General features: G+C 38.4%; 1 protein-coding gene and 1 long non-coding RNA gene across 5 annotated transcripts in view; one reads left to right on the forward strand and one right to left on the reverse strand.

Moving 5' to 3' along the window:
- Positions 1-341, reverse strand: part of LOC125767892 (uncharacterized) — a 71,230-nt gene extending 70,889 nt beyond the window's left edge. The window contains exon 1 of one of the 2 annotated variants that reach the window (XM_049434852.1): positions 106-341. The gene's annotated coding sequence lies outside the window, so the exon portion shown is untranslated. The remainder of the gene's footprint in view (positions 1-105) is intronic. The other variant, XM_049434853.1, reaches the window with a different exon arrangement.
- The window catches only part of LOC125767932 (uncharacterized), a 160,349-nt gene that overhangs the window by 117,751 nt on the left and 15,409 nt on the right, over positions 1-27,189 (forward strand). The gene's annotated exons all lie outside the window — the stretch shown is intronic.

Here is a 27,189-nt window from a genome sequence, read left to right on the forward strand (position 1 = left end):
GCACGCCAACCATGGAGACCGCTTGCAACCGCGTTGGTGCATACCAAGCTCGTCAACTCTCTAAATACTAATAAATATTAATGAAATTAAACATTAAACAGATACCTGGAAGAAGACGAACCGGTAAACTGCTGCTGAATGTGCTGACGATGAGAAGCGGGATGTTGTCCCACTGCAACCGGATTCGGTGAGACTTTCAACACTTGTTTTTGCACACCAGCAGGGCTAGAGGCAAGAAGCGCGTGGTGGAAATTGTGTACTAACACACACGAATTGCACTCATAAACCCACGCACAAACACTAACCACAGCTAGATTCCCCACCGAAGGGTAGGACCTTTTGATTTAAACCACAACACGTTTTGACCGACTCACAATAACAACAACAACTTAAAAACCACCCTAACCCGGCTTTTAATCACTCATTACATTCATTATGGTTAGGAAAATGGGGCGGAAAAACTATCCACACAAACTGTAGCACAAAACACGCTACGCACGTGCATCGAGTGGTCAATCGTCAGGGCAATTGGAGTGTGATTAACTCGTTTTAAATTTTCCTTCTTTTTTCTTGTAGGTAGCCAACAATTGCTATCGGATTATTTATTCGATCCGAAGCAATGATTTATAGTCAGCACTACAGGATTCGATTCCACGATCGCCGGTTGTACAGTTTTCAAAAGGACCACTTGAGTTTAATAATCACTAGATTGGGGAAATTTCTTCATTGTTGTACCATATTGGCGATGTAAAGCTTCAATTCCGATATAAATCACAAACGAAAGATAACTCGAAAATTCGCCGTGAATGATCGCGAAATTACACTTTTTTTATTTTCAATGCCCTCTAAACCGCCGATCGAATGAATTCAAATTTGAACCATTCACATAGATAATTCTTGCTCATAAAGCTAATGCAGAAAATTCCACATTGCACCGCACTTAAACATCAAACTTTGCAAGCTCGAATAGTACCGCGATCGCACTCTAGCGACTAAACACAGCTGTCACCTTGACGTAATAGTAGACAGCACACGTAACTCGGTATGATAAACGCGTCTAACTCATGCGAGTGAAAGCGGCCGACTGACGGGATTCGTACGACACCACTAGTACACCGAACAGATGGGATGAATTGGGGTTTTCCTTCTCCACTGGCCACACGAAATCCGGCGAGATAGGTTAGGGTTTCGGCTTTTTCCGTCACACGAAGCATCTACCAAATACTCGAACACTACACGAACACACCAAACGACTGTCACTAGTGTTCGAAGCCGCTCACTTTGCCGCCTGCTTCTATTCTGTGTTTACCACCGTATAGGCGGCTATTTCTCTCACGTTAGTCATCTGTCATCTGATTAGTTGGGGAGTTTTTCCCCTATTGTTGCTATCGATGTGTGCAAAGTGTGTTTTCCGTTTTTCACATTTTCCACTACCTACCAAGGCGGCCAAACGGGATGGGGTAAACTGGTATGCGTCGTTCGTTCTGCGCAGTTGCTCGTACGCGAGAGTAGGGAAGCAACAGATAGAGCGAGAGAGAGATGGAGAGAAAACCAAGGAACAAAAAAAAGGGAAAACAAGTGTAAACAAACGAAGGACGCCAGCCCTCGAGTGTACGCCCGCACACCGGTCAGAAGGTTTCCGTGTGCGAATGGAATGAAAAAACACACATCTAATCCTCCGGAGGATCGAAGTGCCAGAGCGAAACGGCACTCATCGGCACGCGTCACGGGTTCGGTTTCGGTGTGCGGAAACTGAAGGAATTTTCCTTCGGATTTCCATTACGCCGCCGGTAGAGCTGAGCGGTAAAATTGTCATCATTTCTCCATCCACCGGTTTCCATTTGTCATTGAACATTGGGGAGAAATGGAAAGGTTCAGTTTTTCCCACGCATTAACCGAAGAAACAACCGTTTGACGACGATGTTTACCTTTTTGGCTTCGGAGTGTGTATCCGGTCTTGCCGTCGTTTCTCAGTCATGATGGATAGCTGTCGGGCGTGGAATTTAAGTGTAATTTTGCAAAACGGTTCGCATCGCTTGTTTCGGTGACTTGGATGATATTGCCTCGTTGCAGCATCCGTTATGTCCCTGGACAGCGGTGTGTGCATTTGGAAATGGATTATTAGAATTTACCAAGAAAATTGGGTAGTTGGACTTTTAAATGTATCCGAAAGAAAATAATAATAATAAATAATATTTAGAAAAGAATGTTCACACAAATTACATTTCTGTATTATGAATTACATTTATAATGCATTTTGAACTGTTTTTTTTCTCATGACGAACTCCTCAATAACGTTAGATACTTAGGCAACAAGCTAGATAAAAGCTACACATTCTTTAATAGCCTGATCGCAATTTGTTGTTCGATCGCCTGAACGAAGAAGTTTTTTTACTCACAATTAGTATTTTGGAATAATCTAAGTACATGTTTTGGAATAAAATTTCCAATGTCACGATGAAGTGCGAAAAGCAGATATTCCTTCCAAAATCCACTATACACGCAATAGTATGCTGATCATTGTCGAGTGATCGTTTAGAGTATCTTTCTATAATTTTTAAAACATCATGGCTAATATTTTCAACCAAGTACCACTAAAAACAACAACAAAAGAGTATTACCATAGTAACACGTACCTTAGCCTTCAAGATCCTTCTCTGTTGGGAACAATCTTATAATCTTTGCGTCATTGAATTCTAGTGCTTTTGATGATCACTTGTGAACATAATTCATGTTATATTAGCCAGATCTCTTCCTATGTGCATGTAGTTTCCAGAGATAGTCCTGAATTCGATCATTAATTCCACGATAATCAAATCTTCAAATGCACTTAACCAACACAATGTGATCTTTGATTGCCTACAGCAGAGTTTTATTGAGCTTTCGACGATCAGTTACATTTCATCTGGCTAAAATGCTAATCAGTGAAGAATTTTAAGCGTTTCCGTTTTCAGTGTTATCTCCAAATTGCGTCATGATTACCCAACTGTAAACTCCTTATGGGCTCTATTCTTTTAAACTTCAACCTAAAAATAAACTCAAAAACCATGCCTAGTTTTATAAACGTGTTACAATAAACAGCGATCGACTACTGAATGTGTCCCTAGTGCCCTCAAAAACCAGTTACCATTACCGGTGTACCGTTTCGAGGCGGTAAATAAACCTTCTCAACCAACAAATGTCTAGTTGGCGCAATATTTCCCCTTTACGACCTACCCAGCAAACATGCATATATCACTCGAAATTACTTTTGCATACACTGGCTCTTTCTTTGTTCCTCCGTGCATCCAACGATCCCGAACAAACATACTCCGCTAAAGGTAACTTTTGACTGTGAGCCGTATCTGATCTCTTTGCATCTTTCACCTCTAAACGAACCATATACATCACAGAAAGTATCGTCCCAAAGTGCGATAAATCTACCGATAACTGCCGAGGCACGCCCTTCAGCATTCTTATTTCTCGATGCGTAAAAGGATGCTCTTTACGCATCCCGGTGCTAAAGACAGCTTGGGCGTTATGGCTGCTATCGTACGCCGTACATTCCGGAAATGATTATTGCAACTGTTTTACTGCTGTTACCTGTACAGCTCGGGCGATTGTCAACATGTGGTTGAATAAATCTTTGTGTGCACTCTTTGTTTCTCAATTTTGTCTTCTGACACAGAGCCCAGATGTTTTGCGGGAAAGGGAAAAATGACTTCTGCGACCATTGTACTTGGCAAAGCAAGAACAAATAAACTAACCGTCAATCACGCATCTCTTGATATAGTATCTCGTTTATATACTCATTTCTTTGCCGTCGGAAATCAGCACACTTCTATGCAGCAATGTTTTCGCCCCTAGTTCAGCTTCTAAAACATCCACAAATCTTTCCCACTGGAACCGAAAGTTGGAAAGTTGCCTGTGGTTGTACGAAAAAGAGAACCCAGTCAGCCACTCATACTACCGACCTCACAGTTGATTGGATGATTGATTTACGATACGGACTGCACTTGACATTCGAAGCTTTCACGGATCGGTACCCGACTACTCCGACGGGGGCCCCAGAGTGCGCCCGAAGTGATGAGGATTTTCGCGAATCGAAGGTGAACGTCCTGTCAAGTGAGGCGTGAAGCTGAGCATTTACCAGTGGTTCCTCCATTTCGGTGATGATCCCTTCAGTGGTTTGACCTCGGGTAGGATGAGAACTCAGACCTGCCGTGGGAGATTTGACTGCCAACCGGGCCTAGCGTTCTAGGCGACAAGTGTGCCGTGATAATTAATCAAAAACTCAGTCACGTCGCTTCCGGTGCGACGGTACGGTGTGGTCCTTTTATCATCCATCTGACAGACGTGGCGTGAAAAATCACCCGATAGGCGGCAGGCCGGTTGGATTAGTTGGATGGCGTTTGTCAACAAGTTGATGGGAAATTCGCACCAACAAATGAGCTACTGCAAGTTCTTTGGTGAGGGTTAATTTCTTGAAAACATTATCATTTTTGATGGAGTTAAAAGTGTCCAAAAATAAAATTTTTTAGTAACGAAAAATAAAGAACTTTACTTATAGAATTGTATACTTTATTCTGATATCTTATGAGGATCATATTAATTTGAAGAACAGTAATTTGTTAATTTATGGAAGTTTTACTCAAGAACTGACTAGTGATAGGTGGGTCGTCCCGAACGTACGGGTCAGTAAGTTCAATAGGTCCAGTAGGTGCAACAAATCCGGTAGTTCCTACTCCCACCCATTGGTGCAGCGAGTTCTGGTCGGAACTACTGAACCTACTTATATTTACAGCTACAAAATGTGCTGCACCCGACTCCGGGTCCAGCCATGAAAGGAATCATATGACCCATCACTAGAACTGACTGCTTGTAAAATTAAAGTCTGAGAAACCAAAAGGGACAGACTAAAAGCCCCAACTTGGGTTAAAAAAAAGAATTGAATACATTCTTCTAATTTGATTCTGGTTGATTTGACCAAAAAGGTCACGTCACTCGAAATGGTATGACATATGGTTAATTCAATTAACAATATTATACATGATGATTATTTTAAAAAAACAAATCCCTCATCTTGCTCACATTTGCAAAAGATCTAATTCAATAGCCCCAACTCTCACTTTCCATCCCATAAACAATTACTACCAAATGTCACCCTCACATAATCCGTGACACCGCTAACGGCACAATAATTGAATCTAAACGCACAATCCATTGCCTTGTTTTTTGCCATCAATTGCCCTATCGCAAGCAAAAAGGTCACCCCTTAACTGAATGCGGGAAGAAAAACGCCATCGCACCCGGTTGAAGACAATTTTCGAGCCAAAACATCATCACATTCCGATGGCATCTGTGTCGCGTGAAATCTACACCACCTTCCAAAACAAGTATCATCACGAATCCGCGCTCGCAAAGGCACTTTAGCTAAATGTTACAGCATTTATCATCAGCAACGAGCAGCTTGGCAAAGTGCCATAAGCCGCCGAACGGAACATTATGCGGGTTGGGCAAATATTATCATTGCCAAATATGTTCTCGTTTCATGCGCCACCATCACATCTCATCATAGGTCCTTCAAGAATGCTTCCCATCTCCCCCTTATTGGAACGAACAGTTTTTTTTTTCTCCAAAAATCAAACCCATCTCTCGGTTACTTCGCAACCTTCTCCGTATTTGTGGCTGTTTGTGTGCAAGATAAAACTGTTTACCTTTGATGCCGAGGAAATGCCAGACCAAACAAAAGCGCCGGCTAATTTCTACAACCGTGGAAACCTTTGCCCTCGGGGGGGACTGTTTTGTGTGCGTGTGGCTTAAGCTGAAAAGTCGATAACACAAAGGCACGGTAGGCTCGACCAAAGAGCCAGATTAATTCAATGCAACACCGCCCTGCTATAGCCGGCTGTAGACTTAATTAATGGAAATATGATACGGTTGATACGTTCCGGGCTATAATCTTGGTGGGAAATGTCGTGATGGAAGTCAACGTGCGGAAAATATGATGGATTTTTTTTCCTTTTGGCTGTATTGATTTATCAATTAGGATCGACTTTTTCATGCAAGTGAATGGAAGACACAGGAATTTGGCATAAGCTGGTAAGTATGAAATTGGATTAGCAAATACTTTATTTACACTTAAACGACATTACAAAATACCTAAGAAATAATATAAAAATTATTTGAAATGAATTTTGAAAAAATAATTTAGTGTTACTAACAAATTAACATCACATAAGAATTATGAATAAGTCAGGAAAAAAAATAAATCAACTTAAAGCAATGTTTACATTAACATTACTTATAAAATCATACAAGTATTTCTTTATGACTCAATCCAATACACAAAAAAATGTACGAATCCCTTGTTTTTTAGGCAATAAAAACATTTTGCTGTGCTCTAAATAAACCATCAGTAAATGTGTTTTTTTTTTCGCATCATTGTTCAAAGCTAATTTAATTACAGTCTGATTTACTGTACGGTATTGCATTTCGATCACGAACGAACACTACACTATACCCGGGGAAACCCATGGGAATGAAACATCATCCTTGCGATAAGCCAAGATTCCCTCATCATTATTATGTTATCGAATACGTTCCGATCCCTCCAGAGGATTTCCGATGCGCACGAAAGCGTACCGGAAATGGTTGGGAAAACTTCCCCAAAAACCCCTCGACAATATCCGTGAGTCCGACGGACATCCGCACTATTGTGATTTTCTTTTTACATCACATGGACCGCGGGCATCGATCGTTGTAGTAAGATGTGTCAAGTGAGTCGAATCGCTGACCAGACTGCTGGCAAAAAAAAATCGAAACCCCAAAGCAACGACCATCGAAAGCGAAACGGGCATAGATACAAGTAATAATGCAATAATAGAATAAAACCAATCAAAAATCAATTTGATAGTCCTTCAACCGATTCCTTCGTTATCCTTTACACGCTGCATGCCGGAAGGCAACCGCAGCTACATCGAGCGCCACGAGTTCGGTAACCCGATTCGCTCGGTTCCGGTGTCATGGGCCCTAAGGATTCCACACTGTACCATCCTTATCGCAAGATCAATTTCATCTTCTTCACCTAGCGTGACCACTAAACCGTGTTGAAGGGTATCGTCTCACTTTGCCTGCTGGCAACAGTAAAGGAGCTGGAAACTGATACGATCCGAACAAAACGCCCCCGATTCTGGCCGTATCAATCGTACGAATTTGGTCGATAGAGAAAAAAGAAACACCAACAATGGAAGGGAAAAATTAAATAATAAACATTAATCTCCTAGAGGAGTAGAAGCGAACGGATAGCTTATGAAGGTTTTCGCTCCCTAATGCTGTTACATCCACGCCGTTTGTCTGTTCCTTCGGAGTGTCCGTTCATCGTTTAATCAGCGCCCGAGGTCAGTCCGAGAAGGATAAAGTTAATTGTGAACGTCATCACTCAGATTCCTTTACATCGAGGCTGTAGATAGAAGAGAGCTTCTCTTGGGACAATTGGTGCTGGGAAATTTTGTAGGTAAACGAGATTCGGTTTCAAGGAATAAAAATGAAAGGGATTTAAATAGGTTTTTTTTGTCTAGTTGAAGATAGTAATACGCTTTGAAGTTATAGATTTTCAGGTTTCAAAATAAAAGAGTTTAAGAAGAAAATTGATCATTTGATCTCTTGTTTTATTCAACTGAAAGTGTTTATATGTTAAAGTGTTTCGTCGAAAATAATGTGAAAAATATACAACAATATAATATTAATATACTGTTATCTAGTACTTGATGAACCTGACCTGCGGCAATAATGTTCAAAAAATGCTTCTTGTTTAAAGTTAAACTTTAATGAACATGATGTCAAAAACACACGATCATTTCTTCCATATAACATAGAACATATAACAATTTTAAATTAAAAGAAATTTTGGTTACCAACCTGAAAAAAGATGTTTGGTTCAAAAAGACAATCAAAATAGTTTTGAGTTGATAAGTGTTTGTGTTGAGAATAACGGTAGGCTTTAGGTAAGGGATGAACATAATGAAAAAAATATAAAATTTTGGACCATATAGTAATACCATCAATTGTTACAAAATAAACGACAATTAAGGATTCGGCCCTGTACATTTTAAAATTCCAGTCAAACTGTTTTTACACATCGATGAGACTAATTTGAATTCTATTGCCTTTTGCAATATTTCTCGCCTAATCGGTTTCCCTTTTTTAGTCTTTATTCCGATCCCCAATAGTCCACCATTATGACTATGAGTTACATCTCAGTAAATAAAGATCCTCGGTTTAACAAGCGTTGTTTTACCTTCATGTCCTGTTAGACAACAATTTCAACAAATTCTTATAAAATCATTAAAACTCTATTAAAAACCAACCTATATCTTCTTCGCTCCTTAATATAATTGGCATAATCCAGACTCTATTCCTGACTATTTTTAGGATCTTAAACCTCGTGGTGGAAGGCTAAACGCTCACTTTAACCTTAGTCTTTATCCTTATTTGTTTGCTACATATTGCCCTTAATTCCGCTGTCGAGAAGTCAAGCTTCTAGACGAACACAAAGTACATTACTATGTCCTTAACACCTCCGATGAGGTGTTGACGGATCGAACAAGCCAAACAGCTCTCTTCGTAATGGCTGATACAAATGACTAGATTAACAGGATAGTTAGAATTTTTACTCATATACAATATAATTGAAGACCATTATAAGTGCTCAGTTAATACAATGAAGATAAAATTATAAATAATATTCCTATATTCCAAATTGAACGATGTTTATGGTAATCACTTTATTCATTAAAATATTTTTTGAATGCAACAACCAGTATTACATCTGTCCCTTTATGTGGTAGAGATCACTTGAACCGAAAGAGGCGAAATATAAATATCCAGTTACCCATCTTTCTTTTCTGCTCGTATAATAGAAACAATCGGAAACACACAAAAAAAATTCAATCGATTTGGCTCCAACAGCTCTGCAGTGAATCATCATCCACAACCCACGCCAGTAGTTGGCATCCAAATCGCATGAACCATTTCCCGTACGGTAATCATTTGTACCATCTTGAAGTGAAGCAGCACGAACGTAACAGCCTCATGATTACACCACGCAGTGGGTATCCTTTTGCGTACGTTCGACCCATTCGACATATTCTCAATCGGTACCACTACTTGTGCTGGGGGGCGTGAAATAGCAGCAAAATCAAGCGAAAAAAAAACACGAACAGCAGGATGGTCACCATTTACAGCTGTTATCAATTTGCTGTAATAAAATTTTATGCCAACAGCACCCCGTAGTCGACAGACCCCATAAAAATGATACGACAAAATGATGTTTTATTTAACGAGACGAAGGATAGCGTCAAACACACGGTGTAAAAGGGATGTAAGGGCAGGGTAGAGGAAAAATCCTCGCACTACATTAGACCACCCTAAAGTGTACGAGTGAACCCAACCCAGGAAGGGAAGGATGATATCCTGTTCAATAAATATGTGTTTCTTTTTTTGTTGTTGTGGGCCGACCGAACACATGTCTCTGCATGGGGTATGTTTCCAAGGAAAATAAAGATGTAAATGCGATTGAAGTTTTTTTTTTCTTTTATAATATTTTCCTTTCCTTTCTTGGAAAGTTTGCATTATTCTTGTGAAAATATGTTTTGATACAAGATTTGCAATCCGTTTTTCCTAGTTTTTTGTTCAACTGTTTTATGTCTCAGTTTTGTTAAAACATTACAATATTGACCAAGATCTGTTTGCTCATGTTTGAAGCTTTCGATCTTTTAATGATAATTGAATATATTTATTTTTCATGAAAGTAGAATAGATTCGTTTAAAATAATTTAATGTATTTATTTTAATTTAATTTAATATTTTTCAAAATTATTTCCATCTTGCTTACTTTTTCCTTACTTTCAATTACAAATTGTTCTGCCTTTCACTATCAAAAAAAAAATCTGTCCCCAACGACAAAAAAGCCTCCAAGGTACATTTTGCACAAATGTCCATCGCAATGGCCAATTTAACCAATCGAGTGGGAGCTTGTTTTCTCTTTTCCTAACTTCCACCTCAACAGCTGACGGAATGTACGAAAAAAAGGATTCGAACAAAAACGTGCCTGTAATCGTACAGAACTCCAATACCACTGCGGCCTTGGTGTTGGTAGAACATGCAAAACTTCTTTACACTCCATTAACCCCTTCGGGATGCGTTGGCAAAGGGACCGGATTCGATGGAACAAAACACCCGAAAGAGTGTGAAAATGAAGTTTTTCTTCTTCGAACGAAACCCCATTTCGTTTGTCCGGGGGCAAATCTAAACCCTTTAACGTTCCCACGAGAACGGTGCGTTGGAAGGGAAATGTAAATTGAGTGTAAATGTAAAAACTTAAATCACAATTCCACGCCGGGAAAAAAAACCTCTCGAGGGTGGCAAAGCACGCACTAAGTCGTGCCATAATGGTAAAAGTGTTGATTGTCCATCCGGGAATGGATTGGAAAATAGAATGATTTTAAAGCGTATTGAACATTTTTATGCAAATCGAATGAAGGTAAAACTAAAATGTTCAAGAAGTAATTACAAATTATATTTAATATGCGTTTAAACAATGAGCAGACTCTATCCATTCAAAGTAATCAATTTAAATAATAAATAATAAATTATACGACAATAATCCAAACACTCCAAAACCTCAATTTTCCCAATATTTTTTAACAAATTCCTTCCGTCCTTACTTATTGTCCAAGGAGTTTTCACGGTCTGATGCATACCCGTCGCTAGGCTATCGATTTTAGCTCATCGATTGACCACGCTGGCTACTTTTGCTACTTTCCCATTCAACTCCAGCTCGAATGTCGATGAACTGAGCGCATAAGTCACTTCGCTTCATTTCACTTCCAATTCGATTTCTTCCTGCCCCACGGGTCTAACAAATTACATTCCACGCAAGTGGGGTCTGTTGTTTTTTAAGCATACGCTTCTATGTTTTGACCATTGCCAGCATCATCGTGCGTATCCGTATCGTGTCAAGAAGAATAAGAAAAAAAAACGCCAGCGATAACTACCCACGATGGTCGATGAAATTTCCATTTCATCCGGGCATCGGCATCAGTCACGGCGAAGGAAATGTAAAAGAAGAATGTAATAGTAGTCTACTACGAAACAGTAGAAATGTAAGTGTAACCATCAAGCAATCTTGGTTCCTTCCTTTTTTTCGTACAGTTCACTTTTTCCCTCATTTCTCCTTATCAGACAACATTCGGAAAATGCCATTACCACACCAACAGATCGGTATGTAGTTCCACCCTGGGAAGCCGAAATGATGTCACGTACTCGGAATGATTTTCGTATCATATGGAATCATAATAAGTATTCCTCACCCCCAACACACAGACACGGGCACGCGTTCGTTTCATCGCGAGTCTGCTGGTGTTCATGCGTCGCAGTCGAAATGTCCTGGCCACAAAATGAGACGAGAAAGACGCACATTACACACCCTCGCAAGAGTTCGCTTTCGAACGAAACTACTGCACTGAACTTTGAAACCCACTTTTGCTACTCCTTTTTTTCCTTCTCTCTTTTTTTCGAATGAATTGTCTTTTTTTTGCTTCTTTCCCATTTTTTTATCTTTAACACACTTTCTTCGATTCGGTTTGAAACGATGTTGGCGAATATCGTGGCTCGAAACTCGACACACTTGTGAACGAAAGAGAGAAGATGTAAAAAAAACCGTCCACCATAGCGTAAAAGGATTCACAAACGATCCAATGAAGCTGCAAGAAGCGAAAGTTGAAGTGAAAAGTGAAGAATGGAATGTAAGCACCTTCCAGCTTATGGCTGAGTTGGCCCTTCCAACATTGGGCCAGGAGACATTCGGTATGGTTTGTTACCGTGGAATGGAATTGACTGCAGGCGTTGAATATGCTGGTGACGATGCCGAATGCAATTTTGCTGTAAAGTGGTTGCAAAGGCTTTTCGTTTGTGTGTGTGATATCACAGTTGGACGTTAACAAGTCGATGAGGAGAAAAAAAACTTTTGCAAAAAATATAGGAAAACAATATTTTCTAAGATTCAATTTTTTTTTTCTTGATACGGCCTGGCCATCCTTAAGTATAAAAAAAATCCAGCTTAAAACGATTCCCTTGTAAAATAATCTGTTCTGAAGTACTTCGTTTGTGAACCTTTATCAATTAAAAAGCATTATTTTTTATTCTCTTAAAATTTAAGAATAAAGAAAATGTTATTGATTTAGTTTTATTTTAAACTGTATTAAATTTTATTTAAAAAATTTTAATAAATAAATTATTTAATTTGTAGTTTTAAATAATATCCACAATAATAACCAATAATAACCATTAGGTACATTTTTAAGACCTATATTTTTTGAATAAAAAAAAACATAATTTTAGAATATGTTATTCCACTGTGCTCGTCGATAGCATCTTCCCTTGAAGAAACCTAACCATTCACCCACACTCACACACCAGTCATCTTCCTCCAACGAATGAACCAATGCAAAAGGCATACCGATGCAAAGCATACAATGGCGATGAGCAGAGCGGATGATATTGTTCTGCTACGTGATATTCTTATCGACTTCAACCGTACCATCGTTCTGTTACGGTCCTGTACGCCAACGCATCCTTCCGTACCGATACCGTACACCGGGAATCGCACGACAGAAGCACCGAGCGTATACCAATATGGGCCAAAGTCGTTCTATTTCAATTAGTTATAATATATATTTGTCCCGGTGTCGTGCTACGCCCGGATCGTTTTGACTTCGGATGAACGAGATCATGAATGTGGAATGCCACAGCAGATTTACACAACCAAAACGTGACCTTTGGCACTTCCGATGAGGTAACTGAACCTGCGCGAGAATATGCAGCCAGTTAAGGATATGTTTGTGATGAAACGATTTGCTGTAAAAGAATAGCTTCAAACAACTACTATATAAAAATGATTATCTATTTAAATTGTTGAAGTTTTTAAAAGAAAATAAAAATATTATATGCTATATATTGACAACCGAATGTAAATTAGTATTGATCAAATTTGTAGTTATTGGATCAGCTTCAATTTCGACCAAACTTTGCACTCATGATTTTCTCTTTAAGATGCTATCGTATTCAAATTGTTTCCCTTTGCCCAGTATGTTCACAACGGGTCAACCGGGCCATGTTTAACACGTAATTGAATCTGTATTAAGCCTTATTGTACAAACATCACTACTGATCGCCACCCCTCTTCCAACCACCGTTTGAACTAACCCACCTCCAAAAACGGATAAAGGGCCATCCTGTTTGTCGAGCTGCTGCCCAGCAAACATTGAAATTCGATTAAACTCCCACAGCGCTAAGCAAATTGCGTTCGAAAGTGACACCTCGAACCCGGTAGCTAAACACCTCAATTAACCCATCGACCCGATCGTCCTCGGAGATCATGTCTCCGACCCCCCAAAAAACAGCAAGACACCCGTTTGGCATGCAGTTTGTGGGGTTGTATGGATGTGCCTTTTTTTTCAAAACGACAGGTCCTTCGTCCTAGCGGCTGTCTGAGAATAAATTATTCAATCCATCTGCAGCCGGACTAGCTGGACGTGTTGGGTTTGGTGTTGACTGCACATGGGAGCTTGCGTGTATTCACCACGGGTACACATTGTGTCCCATCGTTATCAATTAATAATCAATTTGTTGCATAAATAATCAACGGTGAAACCGTGCGCAGGTGTCATGCCTTGTTTACACGAAGTGTTGTGACAATCGGTTTCCTTCCTTCGCTGATGGGGTAGAAAATGTGATTGGTTCAAGTGAAAGAAATGGAAGGTTTTCGCTTCTGTAGAAATGTTCTGGAGCTGAAATTGTTAAACAATGTCAGTTTCATTGCTAGGAGATAAATTAAATATATTTGATAAAATTCACAGAAAACATTTATTTCTCAATAATGTTTTGCCGACAAAATTTATAATTAAAATTAATAATAAGTAATCGTAAAGAATTTCTAACATGGACAATAGAATTCGCGATTGTTCAGCAATCCTCTTTCCGCTCCCTTTTCGGTGCATCGTTCCTTTAGACAAGGCAATCCCTTGCAGCTGTTTGTCTCCTATCTAAATCTTTCCATCTTCAAATTAGAAGGCATTTGTTGCGATCAGGACGTCCTGATTAACGCACAACATCTCGTTGGTGACAACATGGTTTAACTAACTCAAGAAAATCATAGCAACATTTGAAGCATTTGCCAGAACCGCTAGAGCTAAGTTGAACGTGGAGAAAACAACATAAGTAGACATCGGTCTTGTAGCGCCAAACACTAATACAGATAACTGCGAACTATGAAATGTCTGCGCTTATTCGTTATATTCTTTATCTCATTTTGTGCCATTTTGTGCATCTTTCATGAGGAATGGATCTGGAAAATCTTTGGAACTGGTATTATCAAAACTTCGAGGTAGACTTAGTCTTCCCATTCCCACCATTAACACAATCGTACTGCTAGTCAATCGGTACTTCACCGAGCATGAAAGTCTGAGGGACGTGATCCAACCTGAACCAGTTCCAAAACCTTTCCTTGTCTCTGAAAGGGTGTCCAGTATTTGATTACTTTCCCAAATCAAACCAACATCGGTACGAATTAAGACTTTCTGATTGAAAGGTTCCTAGGAGTCACATCCACTACCAGTTGTCGGTCCAGAGATCCGACTTGTACTTGTTGATGAAGGACAAGATCCCTCACCGACTGCTGATACAGAGAATGGATCGATCGTCTTCGAACTGCTTAATATTCTAACAGGTAGAGACTCTAGAGGACAAAATTGCAAAGTGTCCTAGGGTATCTTATCTTTAGAGCATATTGCTGCAAGAAATAGCAGTAAGCCTTCCAGATAATTCTCTTCCTCTTACCTATTTTAAGAAATATTATTAGATCAAGAAAAAGAGTAGGGTAAGACTACGATTACATCAGTAAAGTCAGGATCTAACTTTATCTTTAAAGTTATTTCATAATAATAATTATTGAAAAATTAAATTAATTAACATAAATACAAAACGAAAAAACCTCTTCTTCTCACGTAGCAATTTATAAAAAAAACTTTAAGAAAAATTCAACAGAAATACAACTCTGTCAAACATTTCCGCTCCCAAAATATATCGATCAGCAACAGCCACATCTTGGTCTTCATAGCCCATTCCCAATGGTATGTGAAATGTGACCCGTTCTACGCCATTTCATTCCCTTTCCGGTCTGCTACACATGCTCCATGCGAACAATTTATCAATATCACATACAGCCCGATAACGATCTACTATTTTTATATTCGGACTGTTGTGTGTATGTGTATGGAAGGAAAGCCCCACAACCTACTGGGCGACCTTTTCCAGCAAAAATTTCCCGTGGGCATTATATCCGGCAAAACAAAAGAAACGAAAACAAAAAATACACTCAAAAGAACCATAATGAACCTTTTTGGTGTTTAGATGCCGATGTTTTCCATCATTTCCCGTTCCCATTTTTCACGTTAAAGGTTACGCGAGGTTTCGATCTTCTGCGGGATAAAGGAACTAAAAAACAACCACATCCCCCCACACACACACACAAATCGATCATTCGGTTTCACCGGCTAGCGAACATGAACATGGGTTGCGAAAACTTCACACCCTCTCGAGCGAAAGTAATTTAAGTTTTATAAATTTCCTGTCAAGTTCGGGCGCTCCGTTTCGGATTTCTGAACCACTGTTCAGCTGGCTAATATTGTCCACTGTTTCCACTCCACCCTACCCAGCAAAAGCGCCAGCTGAAGCAAATCTTAGCCGAGCGCAACAACCGTCAACAAGGGACGTCGTCGTCGATGGGAAGGAAAAACCATGATTCACCGTGAAATAAATTACACCCATCAGTGTAGCGCGCCACAACAGACTCAGACGAAACAAACAATGCGAAACAAGGGGTTTTTTTGGAGGGGAGGGGTGTTCATCCAAAGTTGGCCAAAGAAATTCGCGTCGGAAACTGCACCTAATGCAGACTGTCTTGGAGTGTGGAACGGTGGTCGCGTAACGAACGGTGGTTCGAAGATGAGAGACCTGTTTACAATTTACCTTCTCCTGGCAGTGTGGCTGAGGTTCGAGTTGCTCAAGTGTCTTATGCATCGCTTAGCGATTAGGTGGAAGGGTTTTTTTTGCTGAAACCAAGAGAATAATCGTTCGAAAAACTTACATCAACACTAGTATGGCATGAAATGTACCAAACATGTAGTATGTTTTTCTTGAATGAGAAGAATCATTGGATGAGAACAATCACTAAAAGGTATCACAAGGCTGTTTGAAGAATTTCTGATTTGACTGGATATGGTGCTGTATGAAGATAAACAGACGTCAAGTATCAACATTCAGATTTCTGTTCAAATATTACAACTCTTCACCATATGTTTGTGAATGCGTTACAATTGTCAACTGCTTTACGCCTCTTAAGTGGTTTTGACTTTTCAAGTGTCGATGGGTAAGGCAGGTCTGTTCAGAGATATTTAAGATCCCTGAGTTATATCTCCAAAATATTTCAAGATAGCAATACTGGGAGATCGTAGAAAATAATTAAAAACAAAAAATATATAATTACAGCTCAAGGTTCTCTGTGCATACAGGAAAGAAAGGAAATAATAGTTGAATGATTTATGACAAGCTCTGTTTTGTGAAGTGTGATGCGAGTAAGCCCAAGTTCAAGTTTAAAAAGACACTCATCTTTGTTGTCGTATTTCCCAGAAAAAAGGACTAAAATGATTCACAAGGATAAACTGCTAATGACTTATGGTTATATTTTTAAATTGCAAAAAAATCATACTAATTGAGTTTAGAAAAACATGAACAAAATATTAATATATTTAAATTCATTTAGTATCACTTCATATTAAAAAAATAAAAATTATTTTAAAACTAAACTAAACAAGCACACTTGGTCCGACTAGTGTAATTTACCGCAAATGAATATTTTTCATCCTGTAAAATACAATACAGCACACTAGTTCGTTTTTCCAACTGTCTCGCTCTCTCTATCTCTATCTTCTCTCTCTTTCTTTAATTCTCTTTTTCACTCAACTTGCAGCATGTATTGTTGCAATCCAACGAACCCAAAAACCATAACAGAATGAAATCCAATAAAACTTCCCTATAAATACTAATTAATTTTCTTTTGTACAAGTTTAATTCCTTTACCGTGTAACGCTGCAACGATGCAGGTTGTTTACGAATGCATCTGGCAAACTGATTTGCACCGATATTCACCATCGAGAAGTAGGGACGAGAAGTAGGAAATGGAAACGCTGGTTTTCCTTCAAATCGTCCAACAAAACGATAGCAGTGATTAGTGCAGTGACGATTAAAAACCTGCTCCACTTGAGCTGTTTTCCCCAGAAAGGGAGCAAAATATGGTTTTGTTAAAATATTCCTTCTAGTTTCATGTTAATACGTGGCTGATATTATAACCAAGGAGTACATGTCGTTCCAGTCGTGAAGTGAAATCGAGCTGAGAAAATATTGTTCTTTCAGCTACGATCGTTGCTCGCTTTGCTTCCCATAGAACAACAGGATTAGATTTTGCCCACCTGATCGCACACGCACGTGAAGCAAAATGGTCCCTTCGTTTTCCTTGCAGGTGTGAAAGTAAACTTTCTCGCACCCTTCCGGAACTGCTGTTTACTGACACGTTTCGCACTTTAGGGGATGATAGAAAACGGTTTACTTTACAACCCTTTCCTGTAACATAACGTGAAAAAGCAGCTCGTGAAAATCAGTATAACTCCGGCCTTACATCAGGCTACTTTCCACCGTATCGTACGGTGCTGTTATTCTCGATTGTTTGCTCCGCTTTTGGAAGGGATGAAATTTGCATAGGATATCAAACATGTTCCGCCTAGTGTGGTTTTTGTTTGTCCGATAATCTACTTACGATTACGCAAATCAGTTCGAGAACCACCTCAGCATATTACAACACCATCCTGTGCGGTAGGAACTGAAAGAACTACATCCTATATTTCTCCATCTTTAATGGTCACAGTAGCGGTCTAAGTGATATTGGATCGACAATCAGCCTCTGCCGGCTGCACGGTAACGCAAAGCACCAGCAAAACGAAGCGAGGATTACTGCTTCCGAACAGAATCCAATTAACTAATTACAATTATGACCATCTCGTACACCCCATGGGGGGCTAACACGGAGGGGTGGTGCGCATAAACCTTCCACACATCATCGAAGTGAAGTCATTAAAGTTTCCTTCCGCGACAGCATGACAGCGCTGTCGTGTGACGTTCGTCTGAAGGCGCTAATTAAGTTCACGCTGCGTACCAACTTGCGGCAATGAAGTTTTTCGTATGCGACAGGAAGAGTTTTGTTGCGCACAGAAGGATATTTATGACCGATTGTTAGTTAATTAACATTTTATTACAAATTTAATACATTAACTTCTTTTTAGAAATTGTTTTTCAACGTAAAGATAATGTTCTCTTAAAGTTTTTATTTATCTATTTATTTACCTTATTTAATTGATAATATAACATAACAAAACGGGGAGGCCCGGTGGTGCATGTGATAAACGGCGCCAGTCCACACGGCCGGACCGGGTTCAAATCCCATCCGGACCGTCCCCCCGTAGCAAGGACTGACTATCCGGCTACGTGGTAAAAGTAATAAGTCTAGTAAGCCAGAAATGGCCGGCGTGACCTGTAGGGTCGTTAAAAGCCAAGAAGAGAGAGAACATAACAAAACAAAACTTAATTTCTTCAATAGTGAAAGACCTGGACCTGTACAAATAACCAAGTAAACAAACTTGAATTATCGTTATATTTAAATCAATTTTAAATCCTAGTGCGTTACAGTACAATATTTAGTAATTTTTAAAACATGGTCGTCCTGCTGATGGAAATGGTAACGGCACCGGTCTCTACACGACATGATTGGTATAAAATCCCATCCGAATCGAACCCCATACTCAGGCGATACTATACTGCTACGGGTAAATAAAGTCAAGGAAAATCTGAAATGACTGGCCAAGATGAGGTTATAGTGTTATAAAAGAATAAGAAAGTCTTATCGCAACAGCTGTCTGTATCTCTTAAAGTTATATCTACAGCAAAGATGCGTATAAAGTTGAGAATAAATTGAGCGTCAATAATCTCGGTTATGCCTTCTGATAATTGTACTTTTCAGCATTTTGAGGCTGACTGTACGGCTAAATGCCGTAATAATTAATTATAAATAAATAAATAAATAATCTCGGTTATGTAAGACTATAAACTGTGAAGTTAATATTCCGTGTTCTAGCGATGTAAGTCCAAATAAGAAACATTTATTTAAAAAAGTTAGGATTATTTTTTGTAACCTATATAGACGTTTCGTAAATGATGACACAAAATAATTAGTAAAAATTTTGTCACTGTATTGTCACTACTCTATTAAAAAAATAGGTCACAAGAATCAAAATAATGTAAGTAGGTATATTTCATTTAAAAAAAATATGTTTCTTTTTCTTAAACATTAACCACCTTTAAAAACATAAAAATCACATTTAATAAAATTTAAACGTTCGCAAAATATTTTTTTTTTTTTGCTCGGTTAGAACGGCCTGGCCGTATCAAGACTTATTTTACCACGTAGCAGGATAGTCAGTCCATGCTACGGGGAGACGGTCCGGATGGGATTTGAACCCGGTCCCTGCCGTGTGGACGGGCGCCGTTTTTCACATGCACCACCGGGCCGCCCCAAAATATTCGCAAAATATTTAAAATGTATTAAAATACCTATCTCACGCTTGTTTAAACACAAAACCAAACAATTTGTAAAGAAAAGCCATTGAAATAAACACACTCACAGTTTCTTGCCCCGCTGACAACACAGTCACGGCTTAAACACATTCACAACAATCAACATATTCTTTGAACCATCACGAAAGATTAGAAACATTCGAAAGCAATGTGGCAAGCAAGCAAAGTCAAACGATGCGCGAACTAAATGTTGAAATTTCGGCAGCGTTCATACGAAACCGTCCCGATGTAACCTTGAGACAATTGTGGCAATATATGTTCCTGCAACCTTTTTCTGGTTTTTCTTGAAGAACACACACGTTGACACACGTGTCTTAAGGCAAAAGGTATCAACAAAAGGAACATTAGGCGTGACGCTTTCCGTTTCGGGTGACAATTTACTCGTTACAGTTTACTTCCGTCGTGCACTTTAAGAACTTATCGGTTCACCTACACTGACTTGCTACACGCCATCGGATCGATTTGTTTGTGGTGAAATTGTGGAAATTGTGTTTCCGCTTTTGCTCATTTGCTTCGCCTATGCACAAAAACATTTGCACATTTGTTTTGGGTGAATATCTGCACAAACTTATTGTGCGAAGGAATTTTACGAAACGTTACCTTCCTAAAATGGTTTAAATCCACTACTACCGGGGTACGATCAGTGTCGTCTTAAACGTGTTTTAGCTGTGTGTGCACTAAACGCCGGAAAAGATTCAAAAACTTTTTCGCACCACCGTTTGCCAAACAAAGCAAATGGATGGATCGTATCGTGTGCGTGTCACCGTCACTCACCCATACCTACGAGAGCAGTTTTTGGGGAGGAATCATTTGGGAATTTAATTAAAATGAAGTCATGGAATGCTGAGCGGTTCATTTTACAACCATTCTTGGTGGTGTTTTTCCGTACGAGATTTTAATTGCTAGCGGAAAGTTTGTGATTCCTTAGGTATGGGGTACGGGCCATGTGGAGTGTTATATGTGGAGTTATAAAGGAAGAGTTCAGCAGCAAGAAGAATTATTCTTGCAAATTGCAACACATCTTCAAAAGAACACTCTTTAAGAAGCATTTTTAGTTTTTGTTTTTAATTGTTTTTTTTATAAACTTATTATGCCTACGAATATTTTAGTAAAGATATATTAAGATGATTAATGTTTTATTATTGTTTAATATTATATTGAAAAATATCCCCTTAAAATAAATAATTACTCTTATAACTCGAATTAGATAATTGCAAATAATTTTCTTATTCAAAAAGGCAACGAAACCCTATCCGCAATATGTTCGCCGGAAAATTGCACTAAATTTATGAACACCTGCAGTGAACTTGTTTTGAAATATGGCTTTCCCCAGCGTAACACTTCCTCACCGTTTAAAAATCGTCTCGATTAGAGTGAATTTTCTCCCCCTCTCAACCCTTTAACGGAGTTTCCTTTTATAATGCAAGGTCCTAATAGCCAGTCACTTCCTTCAGGGGCCACTATCGGGGCCACCATATCGTTTTCAGTAGTTCAAACCAACGTGTAAGAATTATTATGTCAACCAGAGTGACCACATTGAGGAAGCTTAAACGATGCTGCTTAAGGTTGGTTCTTTTTTTCGCTCTTTTTTTTTTTGAACACTTATTTTCCAACTCTACTATATATACCACAACACAACATCGTCTCAGGTGAATGTGAAAAATGTAAACCATACGCTACACCGGTTGATGCAGTTGATGTTTTCGGACGGATCGTTGCGTTATGGATGAAACGAGTTGTGTTACGATATTTTGTGGTTCCCATGTCGAGTCCGTTGCACTCGGGTGTCGTCTCAACAAACAGCATGTTAGGGTGAATGTGGAGTAAAGAAAGTTATTACGCTGTTATTTTCAATGGCTGTTTGTGGGTTATTATTTGGAGTGCATTTTTATCACACGCTCAGTACAAGACGTTCTAACCTACTACCGAAGAATATTCGTTTTCCGTGCACTATGGAATGGTTGTTTTTTGGTGGGAATATATTTTTACCTGACATAGTGTTAAAAGGATCAGGGTGTTTTTTTCTATACCCTGGAAGACTATATTTATGAAATATTTTTGAATGATACATTTGTTTTGAGTTTTCTAAATTGTCTGCCGTGACAAATTATATCAATTTTCTAATACTTTCTGTTAACAGCTTACTTTAAGGTTAGTTTAAGCGCTAAGCTCCTCACTTTTGTGGCAATTTCTTTTCCACCGCTAATCGTAATTACACTCCTTTCACTATAGCAAGACAGCGTAGATAGGGGAAAATTAAATATTTATTACCCTCTTCATTAGCGATGGCTTCTTTCCGGCAACATAAGATCAGGTTTAAGAGTCACTCATTGAAAACAAGAAGGATATTATACAGGAAAAAATAGAGGAAATTAAACCTCTGCCGACAGGAAAGGCAATAATCGCATTTAGCACACTCTCATCGTTTCCGTTCCACACGATGCTGCAATTGCACTTCCGCCTTCGCAGGAAAAAAACCACATTTTCCGCCAGCCAGTGAAAACGACACGATAACATGCATCCGAAAAATGTGCTCTCGTTACATTTTCGTTCCGGGGTTAGCTTGGAGGTGAAAGTAAAGTCTTAAATTGTTCGTCCTTCGAGAAGATGCTGCTGCTTCCGGAGATCGCGAGGTTGCGATAAATTTTCACACGATCCCTCCCAATAATTGTAAACGTTGTTGGGAAAGGAGCAATTGGTACCGGGCATGGATTTAACAGGCCTAAGAAGGATATTTTTAGTTGAAATATTGCTTCAAATAAGAATAGTTTAAATCTCTATTTTTAATGTCAGAAAGGAGATAAGATAATTTATTGGACTTAGGTAGGGTCACTTAGGATTAGTTATGTGTGCAAACTCAAAACAACCATTAAAATAGATTACAATTCTTCATTGCAAAAGTTCAAACAATTTTTGTTTATCCAGAAGCCAGATAACATAAAAACCACCTGGTCCAAATTTTAAAGTATCATCTAATTTCCTAACTGCAAATATCGTCTCTTATCATCAAACGTTATCGATCGTGCTGTCTGCCTTGTTACCCTATCATCAATATTTAAACATTACACACCAGAGTTTGCACTTTATATTCAAATCATCTGCAAATCGGTTGGTATAGTCGCAAAAAAGAATCAACGAACTCATTTACCTTTGCTTTCTGTTTTCATCTTTCCATTGGCGCATATGAGTAAAGAGAATGCAATGTGAACGTTTCCCGTTTTTTCACCGATTTAAACATACTTTTTCTACAAAATTCTTCGTTTTGAACTTTGTTCTAGGTTCGTCGCTCTCCATCTACTTATCAATCGCTCATATGCTGTGAATCAGATAACGGGTAACCTACATAAACTCAAGCAATAGTGTTCCTTTGGTGAAATGAAGGAACATAGTAAGGGTCACATACAAAAAAACCCTCTTCACATGACATCACACAAAAGCTCTGAGTGATTGTCACGTGTTGGGAAAAAATTCCCTACCTTACGAAATGACGGCAGAACTCCTGCGGGAGGCATAGTAACACACATTTACCACAAAACGAAAGACACCTTTAAATATTCATGTGCACGCATTGCCAGCCAATCGTACGGGATCAATCGAATAATTTTAGCGAATGACATCAATGGCGTTAGTGGAAAAATCTTCTATTCGCCTCAGCACCGTACGCTATACCGAGCATCAGCCTTGACTACTGATGCGAGTCATGGAGTGGTTTCAGTGCCTGTTCGAACCGTCACCATCATCATTATCATTGGAACGATCTTTATTTTATGAAGGTATGGTTACACCGATGCTAGCATTAAATCCCAGTTCGTCTGAAACTGCTGTTACTGATTGGAATGCTAACAAATGCTCACACAATCTTCCTGATGTGAGCTAATTTTCTCGATTGATATGTGACATTATTATCGTAAGCTAAATTGCAAACCCCGTTCTGACCACTCAAATGATTGAAATGGTTATGCGAGGGAGGTGTAAATTGGATCAAATACAATTCTCGCTTTGAATACCAATTTTCAAGAGTAGTGTTGGGTTTTTTAGTTTTGAATAAATTAAGTTAAGCCTCAAATTTATCACAATAAAACCACCAGCTTTGTTTACTAAAAGTTCTTCACGGTTAATAATAGCTTTAGTAAAAAAGGGAATTAAAAGGAAGAAAAGCAGAAAGCCTTTTTTGACGGATATTTATTAATTCTTAAGAATTATTCTCTTCTCTCTTCTTGGCTTTAACGACCTTACAGGTCACGCCGGCCATTTCTGGCTGACTAGACTTATTTTTATCACGTAGCCGGATAGCTATTCTTTGCTACGGGGGTCGGTTCGGATGGGATTTGATCCCCTGTCCTGCCGTGTAGACCGACGCAGTTTATCATATTCACTACCCGTCCGCCCCTTTAATAATTATTATTGAACACAATTATTGAAGTTTTTAAAAGAAGTTAAAAGATAACATTCAAAGCTAAAATTCTGTAAAACTCAATAAATTCACTAACATGTTGCAAGATACAAGAAATTAAATAATAACTTTTATGACAGATTTCATAAGTAGCATTTGCCCATGAACAAACCTTAAGGAACATTTCATCCACTGTAGAAAATTTATTTCATTCAAGTGGTTGTGGCATATCCACACTCCAGGTCTTATTTTCTTCCTGAACCTTTTTTAATTACTCTACCCTTTGCAATGCCTGTGTGACCTATCATGAGCGTGAAAAATTCGTTTCTCTCATACCATCTTCACAACATAAGTACGTGACCGTTAAACATTATGCCTGTGAGAACAATTCGAACCTCAACTAAGAACACTCAGCCTCAAACTCCTTCCTCACTTTGCTGTACAGCTGCAACCCATTAAAAAGGAAATGACCCACCAACTATTAGAGGAAACACACAAGTGCATCGATGCAAGAGACGATCGTAAAATAATCGGACATGTATTGTGACATCGTAAAAAAAAACAAGAACACATGACCGCAACATGTGTCGAACCTAGGATAATGCAATACAAGCGCTGAAAACACGATACGAATACACACAGCATGGAAAGGAGAAAAACAAAGCAAAACATTTACAAGTGAAAGTTACAGTATAAATTCGTACCTCGAGGTTAAGATTTTGTCACGCTCATAATTGTCAATCATTGGCAGCACACCACAAACCTCCATCTGTTTTAAATCAAGCAATTGGTCATGAATGAAGTGAACGAAAGGAGATGTTGAAGATAACGAAATTGATGGTGTAGTTCAGAGTCAGTTAGTGATTTGGCATTCAAGGTTGAACTTGTCACTTGTCAGTGTCGCAAAGCAGGCCAGTAATCGGCTTTGTAACGTTTGTCATCGAAGCATCGATATTTCTCGAACGATTCAAGGTGTCTACTCAACACGTGCAGTGGATTTGGAAAATAAAGTTGCAAAAGTGTCATCAGTGCTTTCAACAACAAATACAAAACGTTATAAAGTTAACTAGACATTGATTTCATCAGCGTAAAATCAAAAATCGACAAACAAACGAAAACAAGTGTTAAATATTCTGTGGTACAAATGAGAAAAGTATAAAAAGACGAACTATAACCAAAACAAAAATCATCATACCAATTCAAAGTTCAAAGTCAAATAATACAACAAATTGTGGCGTGAAGCTGAGAAAGTGAACAAAACAACTGAACAATCAATGAGTTAAAAAGCAAACAATTTTTAGCACGAAAAAACACCGACGATCAACACGGGAAATAATCTGCAATCTACCAACGTCTATCAGAACACCTATAATTCTACAAACATCATAAGAATCCTGTGTATCTGCCAAGATTTCGACCGAATACTCAGCTGCAAGTAACCACCTTCAAGAAAAGGAGAAACCTTCACCTTCAAAGTTGCTGAACATAAACTTTCGTCAAGATGGACAACAATCAAAGCCGTAGAAATAGAAATGTTCGCCGGAACTCATGCCATGAGCCAAGAAAATACAATCTGAGATACAATGAAACTCAATACAACAATAGTCTCGTCGATAATATGATCAATAACGGAACCAATAACGATACGAATAATGAAGGAAGATGCTACGATGGAAATAACTACAACGATGCAAGCAGCCTTACACAACGGTCATCCTCCATAAACAATAATCAGCCAAATACGTCGATTTGCAACTCCTGCCGATACCATACCAATAGTGGCGATTTGTGCATGCTTGCACTGACCCAGCAATACGATCCTCGATTAATAATAGTATCGATGCTACCGAATAGTATCGTGAAGCTTAACGTTGGTGCGGAAAATGGTCCATGTTGTTCGTTTGTTATAGCTACCGGGACTGCTGTTTCCATTTTTAAAGTGAATAAACTGAAAACAAAAGGACGTGCGTGTAAGGAAGAAAGGAAAAAACTGATCAACTACACTAACAGGCCGGTACAAACGTTAGGCTCTACCAAGGTAGAATTATTCTTTGGAGCTTATTCCGTAACGCATAAGTTTAATCTCGTGTCGAAGAATGTAAAACTACCGGCAGATGGAATTTTAGGGTTAGATTTTCTTATCATGTATAAATGCAAACTTGATTATAACAATTTTTCCATCACTTTAGCGATCGACGATGTGAAACCATTTTGATGGAAATTCAATCGAATGGATGGATACTTGACATTGACATTATTTTTTCACTTCAAGCTACAAATATTTTATTGAATCCTTTCTTATATTTCGTACTTTCAAGTATTCATTTATATTTAATAATCTACTTAATAATCTATTTAATAATCTATATCTAATAATCTAGTAATAATCCTCTCTATTCCTTTTATTTCATTTTTGGTTTAAATATTTCATTTTTCAATTTAAGGCTTTTCAAAGTTTATCTATATTATTTAATATCGTTTTTACAAAAATGTACTTTTTCAATTTTCGTCGGTTTGTAATAAGTAAAAATAAAAAAAATCGTTGAATATATTTTCAAACCCAAAAAAAAAATTAAATCTAAAAATCATGAAAAAATATACAAAAAAGTTTGCGCATTTACTCTCTTCAATTAGTAAATTGCTTTTAAATTAACATTTTCTGAGAACAGGTTACAGTAAGAAATTTTCCATCGTATAACTAAGCTTTTTATCTGTATTACAATAAAATGGTTAATAAACTTCATCTCACAATTTCTTACTCTGACGCTTAATTTCAAAAAGTATAAATTTCAAAATAATATAAAAATCGTCTTTTCTACAACGATTTTCCGAAGCACAAAATATAAACTGGATAATCGTTAAAACTTCAATAAAACAAAATTTTATCCTTTTTTTCTCGCATTATCAACCAATATGAAACAAAACTTTAAATATTACCTTGCATTCGATACGAATCTTGCATACCGATAAATGTTCTAAGGAAAGCTTATCGTCTGGCAAGCAGTGTACAAGGA

Source organism: Anopheles funestus, chromosome 3RL, assembly GCF_943734845.2.
Source record: "Anopheles funestus chromosome 3RL, idAnoFuneDA-416_04, whole genome shotgun sequence".
NCBI lineage: Eukaryota > Metazoa > Arthropoda > Insecta > Diptera > Culicidae > Anopheles > Anopheles funestus.